The sequence below is a fragment of the Carlito syrichta genome, unplaced genomic scaffold (genome assembly GCF_000164805.1).
Source record: "Carlito syrichta isolate Samal-C Ts95f unplaced genomic scaffold, Tarsius_syrichta-2.0.1 Scaffold288255, whole genome shotgun sequence".
In the NCBI taxonomy this organism is placed as follows: Eukaryota; Metazoa; Chordata; class Mammalia; order Primates; family Tarsiidae; genus Carlito; species Carlito syrichta.
The window spans coordinates 39,870-53,773 of NW_007232351.1; the positions used below are offsets into that span (position 1 = coordinate 39,870).

Below are 13,904 nucleotides of genomic sequence, written 5' to 3' on the forward strand. Positions count from 1 at the left end.
CGCGTCGCTGCGAGGGGCGGCTGGGAAGAGGGCAGAACCTGAGGTGTGCCCTGGTCCTGACCTGTCTGGGTTCCGAACTTCTGGAGGACTGGGCCTGCTGCGGTTCGAGAGCTGCAGGACGCCTGGGCGGGGCTGGCCGCGGTGCCTGCGGTGGGACTCAGTGGGATCCTGACTCGGAAGCCTGTCGGCGCGAGCCTTGCACACTTACCTGCAGCAGGTTGCTGTCGTCCCACTCTCCCTTGGCCGATTTCTTGGTCCAGGGTAGAGCAGGGCTTCCGGCTGTGACCTGCCTGGCCTGGGGTGACCGTCTCCTCCATTCCCTGTGCCTCACTCAGATCATGTCCTCTTTACTACAAAGGCTTATGGCTGAGCAGGGCCTGGGTTCAGACCTGGCTCTCTGGCTCTGTCCTCACTTGCGGGAATTAACCCGAAGAAAGAGTGTATGCCTCTTTATTGAAAGGTCCGCGACGGCTTTGTGGAGATGTGCAGTTGTGTTCCACCTACTCTTCATGAGTTTTGATTTCGGCTGTGGCGTCCTGATCCCTCAGTTTGGTTTCTGAATTTGGAGCTTTTGAAATCAATGCAGTCATCCTGTCAGTTATCATGTAGTCATTCAGTCATCCATTCCAAACTTTTTGGATGGCTTCCCTGTGGTCAGGGTCTTAAATTAGATTCTAGAGTCGGCATTCCCTGCGTTTTCTTCCAGTTTGTATGCCAGCTTTATTGTTTGGATTTGAGATGGAGTTTTTTTTTTTTTTTTTTAATTTTTAATTTTTTTATTGATGGTTTACTTTTAGGTTCTAGATTTAAGTATAGAAGCTTATGACCCCATTTCATAAGATTGGGCTGTCCTGGGATTTTATTCACTTTTGCTTGCTTTCTCCTCCAATACGCCTTAAATTATGGTGACCCTGAGGGGTAATCCTGCTAACTGTACCTGTAATGACTTCAGGTCTCAGTGGCCTATCTGTGAAGTGAGGGGTTGGGATTAAACGTATTCTGTAATTTTGAGATGTTTAAGGAAAGTAGGGGTAGGTGCCATGTTTATTGATCGGTATTACTGGTTAGGAAATGGCTATTTAAAAAACACAGGATGTATTTTATGATTATATGTTTTACTGTTTCAGTGAGCATTGTATCTGTCCACATTCACTTTTTGGCTAGCAAGCAAATGCATGTTGACAGTTTAGGTTCACATCCAATTTCTGCATAGACAGCACTATGACTCATCTAAATTTTGAAATGTAATAATCATGAGCTCTTTAATGTTACATATAAAGGCATGAGAGAGAAGCAATTGCATAAGAATACAATTTTCAAAGCATTTTGATTTGTTTTGGTAGATTAGTGGTAAAATCGCTGCTTTGATTATTTCCTTACTTGTTTAATGTTAGGTAGTTACCATTGCTTGGCTAATGACTATGAATATTATGTCTATTTTAACATTTATTAACCTAAAATTTACTGAATTTTAATTGATTATTGCCTCCAGCTGATGCCTGATGATCACAAGGTGAATAAACCGTTAGTTTGAGATAAAAATTCCCATAGATGTAACAAGTTTTTCATTTGTTGATTGGTTCATGGTACTTACCAGTAGATCTTTTGGCCTTTTTCAGGATGTAAAATGTTGTGTAAAACTGTTCTTCTAAGACATAATAGTCATAGCTTCATGATGCATTTTGGGTATTGTCTGTAAACCATTGGTTGAATTAAATTGTGTATATATCACTATTAGGGGTCTGGGAAATTTAAGAAAACATAACTTTTCAAAATTTTGCTTTTGCCAGATCTTTCAGTTCTTGAAATGAACCTGATCAAGATGAGAAGTTTAAGGGGAAAAAATTAAGAGCTCAAAAAAAAAAAAAAAAAAAAAGGTGGAGTCTTTTCTAGAATAAAATTCTAGGGAAAATTTCTGAGTTTACAGACATGAACCACTGTACCCAGCCTTAAAAATCATGAATTTTTAAGCATTGTAAAAATAATGAAATTTTAATTGTAATAAAATTACAATTATAGCTATATTTGGAGGAATATATAAAGAAATAATAGTGCCAGGATTATTGGTGGGTCTAGCCAAACTTGATCTTAATTAGTATTTCTTGATTTACAGCAATAAACTTGGTTTAGCTACAAAAAGAAAATTAGAGTGATAATTTAAACTTTGATCAAGTGGGTAGTACATGTTTCTTTAGTAGAAGTGAAATCTACTGTAGATCTAGAGATGTATGGTATAATAAAATGTGGTATAGTTATATAAATATATCAGTCTGATTCACAGTTACTAATAAGTTGGATGGAGATTGTGTGTGATGAGAAGCAAGATTTGCTAAGCTGATGACAAAGGATGTTTGTCGATTTTTCCTGATTTAAATGATTGGAAACAAATTTTTAAGTGATGTGGAAGATCCCATTTATTTTCAAACAGTAGGGTGAAATGTAGTTTCTATAAATTGGATCCCCCAAGTACTTCTAACTTCATTGTTTTTTTAACCTATTCAAGTCACATTGGAGGTAATAAAATTGCATTTATGATTTTTAAGACTGGGTGCAGTGGCTCAGGCCTGTAATCTCAGCACTTTGGTAGGCTGAGGTGGGAGGATCACTTGAGGCCAGCAGTTCGAGACCAGCTTGGGCAACATAGCGAAACCCTGTCCCTACAAAAATAAAATTAAAAAATTATCTGAGTGTGGTGGTGCAGGCCTGTAATCCTGCCTACTCAGTCGTTCCTACTGAGGCAGGAAGATTGCTTGAGCCCAGGAGTTCAAGGCTGCAATGAGCTGTGGCCATGCCACTGCACTCCAGCCAGGATAACAGAGGGAGACCCAGTTTCTTAAAAAATTTGAAAAGGAAAAATATGTTTAAAATTTTTGAAAAATTTATCTTGTCTTTTATTTAATTAGCCTGAGTTACTTTAATTTTATGTATTTTGAAGATATTTCAAAAGCTTTGACTTTAAGTGTTGTACAGTATTTCATTTTTCTTTATAAGGAGACATTTCTTTAGGCCAAAGGAAGTTAAAAATTCAAAGTAAATGAATGGCCAGTTTGTTGTTATTATTTATTTAAAGCTTCATCTTTTCACATGCCTAGGGACCAATGACGTATTCTACCCAGATTCCTAAGCTGAAGATTTTAGTTCTTTTTAGTGCATTAAAATATATCTTCTAACCTCTTTTTGGTTGGATGAATGACTGCTTGCTAATTTGGCTGAGAAGCATGTTGAACAAATGTTATACAGTAATTGTGAGTGTAGTAACTGTAGTTTTGTTATGAGAGTTTCTGGCTGCTGGGGTGTCCCTTTCCCTTCTCTCTTGGCACATCTCCTTTGACTTACCTGTTTTCAAAATATGTTTTACTCTCACAATCATTGAGCATGTTGGTTTATGTAACCAAACCTTCAGGTTTTAGCATATGCTTTTCAGATATACACATGGGGGAAAAAGGAGGAACCTTTTTGTTAAAGTTGTCTTGAATTGTTGAAACATTTAAGTAAATGGAATTTTTGAAGAGTCAGAGGTAGTACAGATATTGTATTCATTATTTATTCTTTCATTTGACCAAGACTGCAATTGCTTTGATCTCAGCTCCCTAACTTTTCTTCAAGGAACTTACAGTATTGCATGGACACCATCAATAAGGCCAAAATACAATGAGATAAATATTATAATTAATTGTTTGCATAATACAGTGGAGAAGTGTGTGAGGTTTGAGGAGATTCAGAGAAAGCTTTATGGAGGAATTTTTGTCTAAACTGAAGCTGAAAGTGAGTAGGAATTAGTTGGTGAGGATGGAGATAAGACATTCCAGGCACAAGAAAGCAGTAAGAACAAATGGACAAATTAGAGACAGAATATAGATCCTTAATGTGTTAAAATGGAGAAAAGAGAGATGAGGTTTAATAAGTAAACAAAGGCCAAATAATGAAAAGCTGTCTTCTCCATCATATTAACCATTTTGAACTTTATCCTTGAGGCTGTGGCGATCTATGGGTAATAGATTTTACGTGGAAGAAAATTTAAGATCAATTTTGTGAGGCAATGTGAAGAATGAATTGTAGTAGAGTAAGACAGAAATGTCCATTAGGGAGCTGTTTTTGTGTGTGTGTGAAGGCAAAATATGGTAGAGCTCCTCAAATGCAGTGGGGATTAGATAATAGGATGGATTCAATATATATTAAGGTGATTGAGTTGGTGGCCAGTTGGATGTGGGGGATGAGAAAGAAGTGGAGTCAGGGATACTGTCCAGGTTTATGGCTTCCCAAGATATGAATCACATGAGGAATATCTTATTGTGTGGGGAGAATTAGATCAGTTGTGGACATGACTTTGGGTCACACAATTGGTGCTGTTTAGTGGGCATTTGACTTCTTTGGTTTGGAGATGAGAGGATTCTAGGCTGAAGATAGATATTAGGATGTTTTCGTCTTATAGGTAGTTAAAAGCAGTGTGAGAATGGATGAGATGCCTAAGGGAGAGTTAGTGGAATAAGAAAGAATAAAAGAGAAGGGAAACTCTGGGAACTAGTATCATACAGGAAAGATGATTCAATAAAAAAGCCTGAGAAGGAACAGTGGATCTCTAGGGGATAAGGGTGGAGAGAATTAGAGGAGAGACTGGTCAAGTGTCAAATGCTATAGGAAATGGGAGGGAGAGCTGACTAGAGATTTTAGGAGGGTTTGTCAGATAAGCAAGGATCATTAATTTGTAATAACATTAGTTTATACAATTGTGTGACTTTTGCCCATGAAATTCAGTTGATCCAGAGAAGATGAATAGTTGGATTGATGCAGTATTTGGATTTTGTTATGTGCACATGGTAAAAATGCAGAGGGATTCAAAAAATTATAATATATATATATATTTTCTGAGTCGGAGTCTCATTCCGTCGCTCAGACTGAAGTGCAGTGCCATGCTCAAGGCCACCGTAGCCTTGGCCTGCTGGGCTCAGACAATCCTTCTGTCTCAGCCTTCCAAGTAGCTGGAACCACAGGCACATGCCACCACGCCCAGCTAATTTTTTGATTTATTGTAGAGACGAGGTCTTACAAGTTGCCCAGTCTGGTCTCGAACCCCTGGGCTCAGTTAATCCTCTCCACTTCCCAGTGTGCTGGGATTACAGGTGTGAGCCACTGCATCCGGCCTAGGAATTCAAAATATTGGCAAGAAAGTACTTAAAGTGATGGAATGTGAGGTTTAGACTGGATAGGGATGGCAATGAAGCCAGGAGAAGGCTGAAAGATTGAGAGAAAGTCATTGGTTCAAGGGATTAAAAGTCTGGGTGAAGTAAATATATAAGTGTTTGCAGGTAAAAGGGAGAGAGCCAAAAAGAAATACTCTGTGGTCAGAGTAGAATAGTGGAACTTAAGATTTTAGGGCGCTAGTGGAGTGTAGGGCTTGGTAGTGGATGTAGTTGGCTGAAAAGGAGGTGTTCAAGAACAGTGAGACTAGTAGTGCATTGGGTGAATAACTTACCTAGACATTGGCTCCAGAAGACTGTGGTGCCCAGGATGGAGAACTCGACTATGATCCTAGTTTCTGAAGTCTTAGATTGCTTATGGTAGCCATCGGTTATGTATGAGAGAAGAAGATACTTGGATTTTATGCTCTTAAAGGTATGGGCGATCCAGGGTATGGAAACATTCTTCTGGGTCTTGTAGCTTGGAGGGATGATTAGACTTTCACTGATGCGGGCCACCAAAAAAGGAGAGTTTAGTTTTTGTTAGGCCTAGGAGGTAGGGGAAGCATCTAATGAAGAGGCTGAAGTTTTGAGAAAGCTTGTTGATTATTGTATCAGAGTGTAAAAGGTTTCGAGGAAGGGAGAGAGACTGCTTAGTGGAGAGGAAGGCAGATTAGAAAGAGGTTAGATCTGGGTGTAAGGGGATAGCTTTTCTAAAGCATATGGCTAGCTTTGAAGTTCCAGATAGTTTGGACTTCAAATTTTGATGCAGATTCCTGTTGTCAACTTTACCCATCAAGTCATTATAGTTTCTATTAGAGTAGGACAGTTGGTATAGTACTGTTTCTAGGTTTAAAAAAAAATTGTATGTCTCCAGTGAATGTGTTATCTGTCAGAGAAAGAATGGGCAGTGTCTTCTTTGCTTTTATATACCTCCTCTTGACTTTGAACTCTCAAAATTCTTTGGCAAATACATTTCATCATGTATGCCAACTCTCTTCTATTGGTAGGATGCGCGGAAGGTTATGTTGAGTATTTTTAGGTCAGTTCTGGGCTCAGAGGTGGTGTAAAAATGCATTGATACATATGACATTTTCTATGGCTGTGAGAGATGGGCATATCTGCATACCCTCTGATTTCCTTCCTGTTATTTTTGGACCTAGAGTCTCAGTGAACAGTCTCTGTGTTTCTAAGGATAACTCTTCACTCATGTACTGGGTCCCATTTCTTTCACCTTTTCAAAGATTTGACTCCAAAATTTCTCTCTTCTGCTTACTGCATTTTCACTCATTGTGGGGCTATTCCCTTCAGTATACAAACATGCTGTTGTTTTCCCTATATTAAAATAATATCTCTTAGTTGGGTGCAGTGGTATATGCCTATAGTCTCAGCTACTTGGGAGGCTGAAGCTGGAGGATCCCTTTGAGCCTAGGAGTTCAAGGCCAGCCTGGGAAACATAGTGAGACCCTTTCTCTAAAATACTGCTAATACTACTACTAATAAACTCTTGACCCCGTTTCTCTTTTAACCCACTGCACAATTTCTTTGTTCCTCTTTATGACAAAACTGTACTCATGTTCAGTTACTTTCCTTCTGTTCTTTCTTAAACCACTTTAAACGGGCTTTCTTCCTCACCTTTCTAAAAAATTTCTCTCATCAAAGTCGCTATTGACTTTCATTTTACAAAGTCCAAAGGTCAGTTCATAATCCTTATCTCTTAGTTGACCTATGAGGCAGTTAATAACTTTCTGGTTCTTAAAATAATTTCGTCCCTTATTTTCAAATATGCCACAATTCCTGGTTTTCCTCCTACCCCATTTTCCCATTTAGACTCCTATACTGGTTCTTTCTTATCTACCTGATGAGAGTGCTCTTAATATTGGAGTGCTCCAGGACTTACTTATTAGACCTTACATTCCTTGATTATATCATTCAATCTTTAAATACTAATGCTTCCCTATTAGCTCCCAAATTTATATTTTCAGTCTGAGTGTCCTCCTTTGAATTCTGGACTCCATTATTTAATGCCTACTCAGCATTTTCTATTTGAATGACTAATAGATATCTCAAATTCAACTCCTAATTTCCTCTTTTACCTGCTTCAGCTATAGTCTTTTAAGTTTCAATTAGTGGAAACACCATCCTTTCTGTGACTCAAGCCAAAAACCTAGAAAAGCTTATTGGCTATATCTCCAAAATGTATCTAGAATCTGGGTACTTCTCACTACTCACTGTTCTCACCCTAGCCCAAGCTCCCATTGTCTGTGTCCTAGATCTTGCTGTAGCCTCTGTGTCAGTTATCTATTGCCATCAACCTCAAAATTTAGTGTATTATAGCAACCATCATTTATTAGTTTGGCAATTTGGGTTGGCCTTCGAGCGGGATAGGGGAAAGCTCTTTGGCTGGTCTTGTCTGTGCTCTCTCATGTGGTGATAGGGACTGGTAGGTTTGGAGACCTCAGCTGGTTGTATCTGAAACTATTCCATGTTTCTTTACATGGTGACCTAATGTAAGCAAGAGAACAAGAGGAAGTGGCACGGCCTTTTTAGGCCCAGACTCAGAACTCTTGTAATTTCGTTTCCCCTGCTGTTGGTCAAGGCTGGTCACAAATTCAACCCAGTTAAAGGGTTAGAGAATTAGTCTACTGTTTTATGAGGGGAGCAGTAAAATCACTTTGTCAAGAGGGTTTTTTAATCCAGGGATTGGGAGCAGTTTGGGACCATTTTTTTTGCAATCTACTATAGCCTTCTAACTGATCTCTTCTGTCTTTGCCCCCTACAATGTTGTCAGCACAGCAGCCAGAGTGATTTTTCAAGAACATGAGTTAGATCTCATCACTTTTCTACCCCAAACCCTCCAGTGGGTTCCCATTGCCACCCAAAGTAAAGGGCAAGGTCTTCCCATTGACCTATGAGACTTGCCATGATCTAATTAACCCATTTGTTGCCTCTCCAACTTGATTTCCAGCTACTCCCTCCCTCCCTCCCATAATCTGCTCAAATGAGCCTCTTTGCTGTTCCTCTAACATTCAAGGCATGCTTTTGTCCTTGCTTTTGAACTGCTGCTCTCTGCTTGTAATCCTCTTTTCCTAGATGAGGACTGCCCCATTAAGTCTTTGATCGAGTTCCTCCTCAGTGAGCCTTTCCCTGATCATTCTCTTTACTATTGGAACCCCTCTCTAATACTGTCGATCCTCCTGCCCTGGTTTACTTTTATACATAGCACTAATCTTAAAAAATGCTGTATAATTTACTATTTTGTTTATTCTCCTCTCCACTGGGAATGTAATCTATAAGCAGGGATTTTTGTCTGTATTCCTAGTGCTTAGTACAGTGTTTAACCCAAGGTAAACACAAGTATTTCTTGAGTGAAGGAATAAAAGGTACTACAACCTTTTTCAGGTCTAGTATCTCTTCCATGCTTTATGGAAAAGCTTTGGGCGACTATCTGGCCTCCTTTGCAAGTACATTTTTGATCCACTGTTTTTAGAGACAGATTGATTCTAGACAAAGTGTTCATCCACACTCAGGCTATTTATTCTTTGCAAGAAGATTGTCACGTTTTCTAGTCAACTCATGGAATACCTGCTGTTGGTACTTAATAGCAACTTCTTGTTTTTGAGTTGTAAATCATAACTTTTTTTTTTGGTTCAAAGCAAAGCTGTAGCAGTTAATACGTGAAAGGAATAGTCTAAGGCAGAAAATTTTCAAATCTTTTCTTAACTGTTGGACTCCTCCTTCCCTCCAAAATATCATACTGAAAACTTTAGATACTAGAGATGTTTTACTAATCAAAATAAAGTTATTTAAAATTCTAATTTATAGCATACTCTTATTAAAAAATCAGTCTGAACAATGAAGCTATTATAATGAACATAACATTGAAATTAGTGATTATGAATAAAAATGTTAGTCTCTGTGTGTCCTAGCCTCCAATTTATTTTTGTATCATGGTTTTGCTGCATACCATCAAGGAAATCTTCATTCACGCAGATAATTTCTCTTAACAGTTCACATTCAAATCTTAGAATCTCTAGTTACTTTCCTCCTCCATTTTCCTTTATTCTTAAAAGCATCCTACTGTGGAAAATGTCAAACACACATAAGTAGGGAGTATAGTGAATGAACTAAGTTTCAACAACATCAACATTTTGTCAATCTTGTTTTATCTTTCTAACACTTTTTTTCTCCCTAGCTTTTTTTTTTTAAAGTAACTATCTGTAACCAATAAGGACTTTCTCATTAAGATATATTTACTGAGCCATTATCAGCTTTTACAAAATTAACACCAATTCCTAAATATTATCCAGTACAGTTCATATTTCAGAATTTTTCAGTTGTGCCAAGATCAGAATCAAATAAGATTCCCAAAGATAATGTAATGTGGTTACTATGTCTGTTTAGTCACTTATTCTATATGGGAATGAAAGGTGCTGTTCGGATTAGAGAGGTGTTTTATTTTCACCTCTTCTTTTTCCCATGTCATTGATTTGTTGGAGAAACAGAGTCCTTTGTCCTGTAAAATGTCCCAAATTCTGGACTTGAGCTGTTGCTCTGCAAGTGGTATTGTTCAACAAGAGACACCTTGTTCCCCTCTCTCATATATTTCTTATAAATTGGTAATTAAATTTAGAGAACTGTGTAAATTAATGTTGAATTATTTTAGGCAAGAGTATTCTTACAGAAGCCTGTGTATACCCTGTTCCATCACCTCATGAGGATGCAATGTCTGGTTTTCGTACTTTTAGTGATGCAAGTGGGATCAGTGAATTGAGGTGAGGTCATCCTGATCCTTTTGATATAAAGTTCCCTAGCATTCTTTAACCCAACAGTTTTAGCAAAAATGGATTACTCATTCACAAATCAAATTATGTATTGGCAAAGTAACTTCATATTTGTAAAGTTTTTTTAAAAAAGTACATTTAAAATTTTTCTTTCCTCACATTTTTTTTTTTTACAATGCAACCAATGTTCTCCCTACCTCCATCCTACATTTACACACATATGCAATGCCTTCAGAATGTATTGAACATTTGATTATGGAGATATGAAATGGAGTGGACAATAAAGGCTGAGGAGGTAGGGAAGTGAGGATTATCTACCCACCTACCTACTAATTTGCCTGTTTCCTTCCTCCCCCACTTCCCTCCTCCCAACCCCTCTCCCTCCTTCAAGTTTATAAGATTTTAAATGTGTGTGGGATAGCTAGGCCTTAGAGGGCATCTGAGACCTTAAAGGTTTGGAAATGGTTAAGACTGGGCCAGATGTTGACCACAGCATTGTAGCATTGGTATTAAGTATGAATTGAATGTAATTCAGGCTGCAGCCAAGCATACAAATTTTAACATTTGTTATGTGTAGTCAAGATTGGTCTCAGTCTGAGAAGTAGATGAAGTTTTTACACTATGCACTTGGTATCCTATTGTCATTAGCCTTTCCTTGCTGACATGGTTAAAAGTAAATTGTACCCCAAGAATTTAGGAGACTCATGCATTTCTGCATTCTTTTTTAAAGAGATGAATGACTCCCTTAGTCTTCTGCATTTCAGTATATGACTGCTTCATTCTTCTAGTTATCTGAATCAAAAGCCTTGAAGTCATCCTTCACTCTTCTTATATTCTACATCTAATCCGTCAGCAAATTTTATCAAAATATATCCAAAATACTTATAACTTCAGGTATGTACCCTTTGACCTAATGTACAACATAGTGACTGTAGTTAACATATTGTATACTTGAAATTTACTAAGAGTAGATTTCAAGTATTCTCTTTCACACTCACACATGCACGTGCACGCGCGCGCGCACACACACACACACACACACTGGTAACTAGATGAGGTGGATATGCTAATTAGCTTAATGCATGAATCATTTCACATTGTGTACATATGTCAAAACATCTTGTTTTGTACCTTAAATATTTACAGTTTTTATTTGTCAACTGCTATTGTTTGAATCATGTTGAAATTTAATTGCCATTGTTACCGTATTAAGAGGTGGAACTTTTAAGAGGTGATTAGACCATGAGGGCTACATCCTCATGAGTGGGATTAGTGCCATCATAAAAGGATGAGTTTGGCTCTCCACCCTTTGTCTCTTTGTCTTCCTGCCATGTGATGATAGAGCAGGAAGGTTCTTGTTAGCTGTTAACACCTTGAATGGGACTTCCCAGTTCCCTGAGCTTTGAGCTAATACATATCTATTCTTTTAAAAAGAATACCCAACCTCAGGTATTGTTATAGCAGCACAAGCTATCAGTCATACCTGGATAAATTTGGGAAACTATAAAAAACAAACAATATATCCAAAGTCTGACCTCTTCCCACTATCTCCACTGCTGTTACCCTTGTCCAGTATGATTTATCTCCTGGATTATTGCAGTAACCTTCTAACTGATCTCTCTTTTTTTATCCTTGCCCTCATATGGTCTGCCTATTCTTCATAAAAGCCACAATAATCTTTTAAAAATGGCAATCAAATATGCCATCCCTCTTTCCCAAACCATGTAGGACTTCCCATCTCACTAAGGAACATCCAAAGACTTATAGCACCCTGCAGGGGCTTAAGTTATCTGGGTCCCTGCTTTATTCTGTAGTCTCAAGGTTGTTACCATTAGTGTTACTTCTGTCTGTAATGCTTATTTCCCTCATGTGTCTGTCCATATGTCACCATATCACAAAAAGACCTTTATTCTTTAACACATGCCAAAACATTTAAAGACCTCCCTAAAATTTACATATTGAATACCAAAATTTTGATTTTTTTTATATTGGCGTGTATTTGAAAAATTAAAATAAAATAAACTATTTGAAAATTTAGTCAGTTAACATATCTGCCCTCTGTACTGAGACTACTATACTTGATTATAATGATGTTGGAGGAAGTCGAACACACTGGAGGAACACTTAATTTTTTTCAAGACAAATGGATTAATCTCCTGGCAAACTATTTAGAATCAAAGGTAATTCTGTTAGCTTACTTGTTTGGAACTCTGCAGGACCTTTATAGCTTCTAATAACTCAAAGTGGAATTTTCTGATTAAATAGTTCTTAATAAGTGATGTAATTGGATCAGATGAGATTTTGCCTTTTTGTCTTGGTGTGTGCTGTGGTAAAACCACCTCTATTTAATTTAAAATAATAAAAAAGAAAAAAGCTTAATGTAAGGGATACTATAATAGGATATGTAATCACCCATCATTCTGTAATTTAGAAATAACCTTGCCAGCATTTTTGAATATTTACTTTTTTCCTTAATCATATGTCTTTATATATATAATATATATACATATATATATTATATATATATATTATATATATATAAAACTTGGTTGTGTTAATGGTTGTATATAAAAATTTCTCAAGTTTTTTATCCTATTGTAAACATTTCTTTACTTTTTAAAACTCTTTATAAATGCTTAAAATTACTTATCACTATTTTATCTGTGTATTCCTTAGTTTACCTTTTAGATTAGTCAGTGAATACTTATGCACAAAGTACTCCTGCTTTTGAGCCTTTTATACTCTTACCTCATATTTGAAATGGAGGGTGACTAGAACATGAGGAATGTATTCCACACTTTGGGATATAGCCAAGAAGAGTCAAACAGTAAGTAAGGTCAAATGCTCAGTGAGTGGTACCCAAACTGCCCATTCTCAAAGAGTGATTTAGTTTTTGACTTACCCCAGACTTTCAACTTAATTGTACTTAGGTTCCCTATGAAATCATGTGATGGGTTTGGAGGGGGACTGGGAAGACTCTTGTGGCCCTGGGAACTGTGTTGGTTCTGTCTTGTTTCTGTGGCTTTGTTTCTAAGCTGATCTGACCTCTGAGGACCTTTGTATCAATTTGGAGGTAAACCAAGTTGGGAGCAATTTTATAGACAGTGTTTGAATCTGGGCTGAGAAGTCGAAATAGTCTTTGACGGTGAAGTGAAACTCTTTGAACATTGGCTTCGTTGTGAACTGCTGGTCTGTGGAGTGGTTGCTGCTGTCATCTAAGCAGTCATTTAGGTGTTTACTTAGTCATTCAACAATGTTAAAAAGTTCCATTAAGCCTGTATGTATGAAAATTGTATGTGTTGGTTTTAAAATTTGTGACATTAAAAAAAAAATCTCATGAGAAGCTACTTTATGACCTCTTCTTCCTCCTCCTTTGTTTAAATAGAATTCTTAAATCAACTTTATCTGAAGATATTCTATGTACTGTACTCTGTCATTTGGTTGGCAGCATTTCATTCCAGGATCCTCTTCTTTTTTTTTTTTTTTGAGTTGGAGTCTCACTCGGTCACCCAGACTGGAGTGCAGTGGCCGCTCCCGGCCACCGCAGCCTCGACCTGCTGGGCTCTGGCGATCCTTCCGCTTCAGCCTTCCGAGTAGCCGGAATTACAGGCACGCGCTACCATGCCTGGCTGATTTTTTGATTTATTGTAGAGATGAGGTCTCGCTGCCCAGGCGGGTCTCGAACCCATGGGCTCAGGCAATCTACTCACCTCAGCCTCCCAAAGGCGCGAGATTACAGGCTGAGCCACCGAGCCCGGCTTCAGAATACTCTTATAATTCTTGAATGTACTGCTTGATATTTCTGTGCTGACATGAAATGATTTGCTAATGAATTTTTGTTCAGAATAATTGTGAAGGTTAACTAATATCTGATTATTATTAAGCATTCTATAAATAAACAACCATGACTAATACTAGCCATATAGTAGACCACTGGTAAGTA

At 37.7% G+C, this 13,904-nt stretch overlaps 1 protein-coding gene across 1 annotated transcript in view; it reads left to right on the top strand.

Annotated features, from left to right (window-relative positions):
* The window catches only part of LOC103255563 (focadhesin-like), a gene marked incomplete at its 3' end in the record, with an annotated part of 146,851 nt that overhangs the window by 364 nt on the left and 132,583 nt on the right, over positions 1 to 13,904 (top strand). The window lies entirely within an intron of this gene.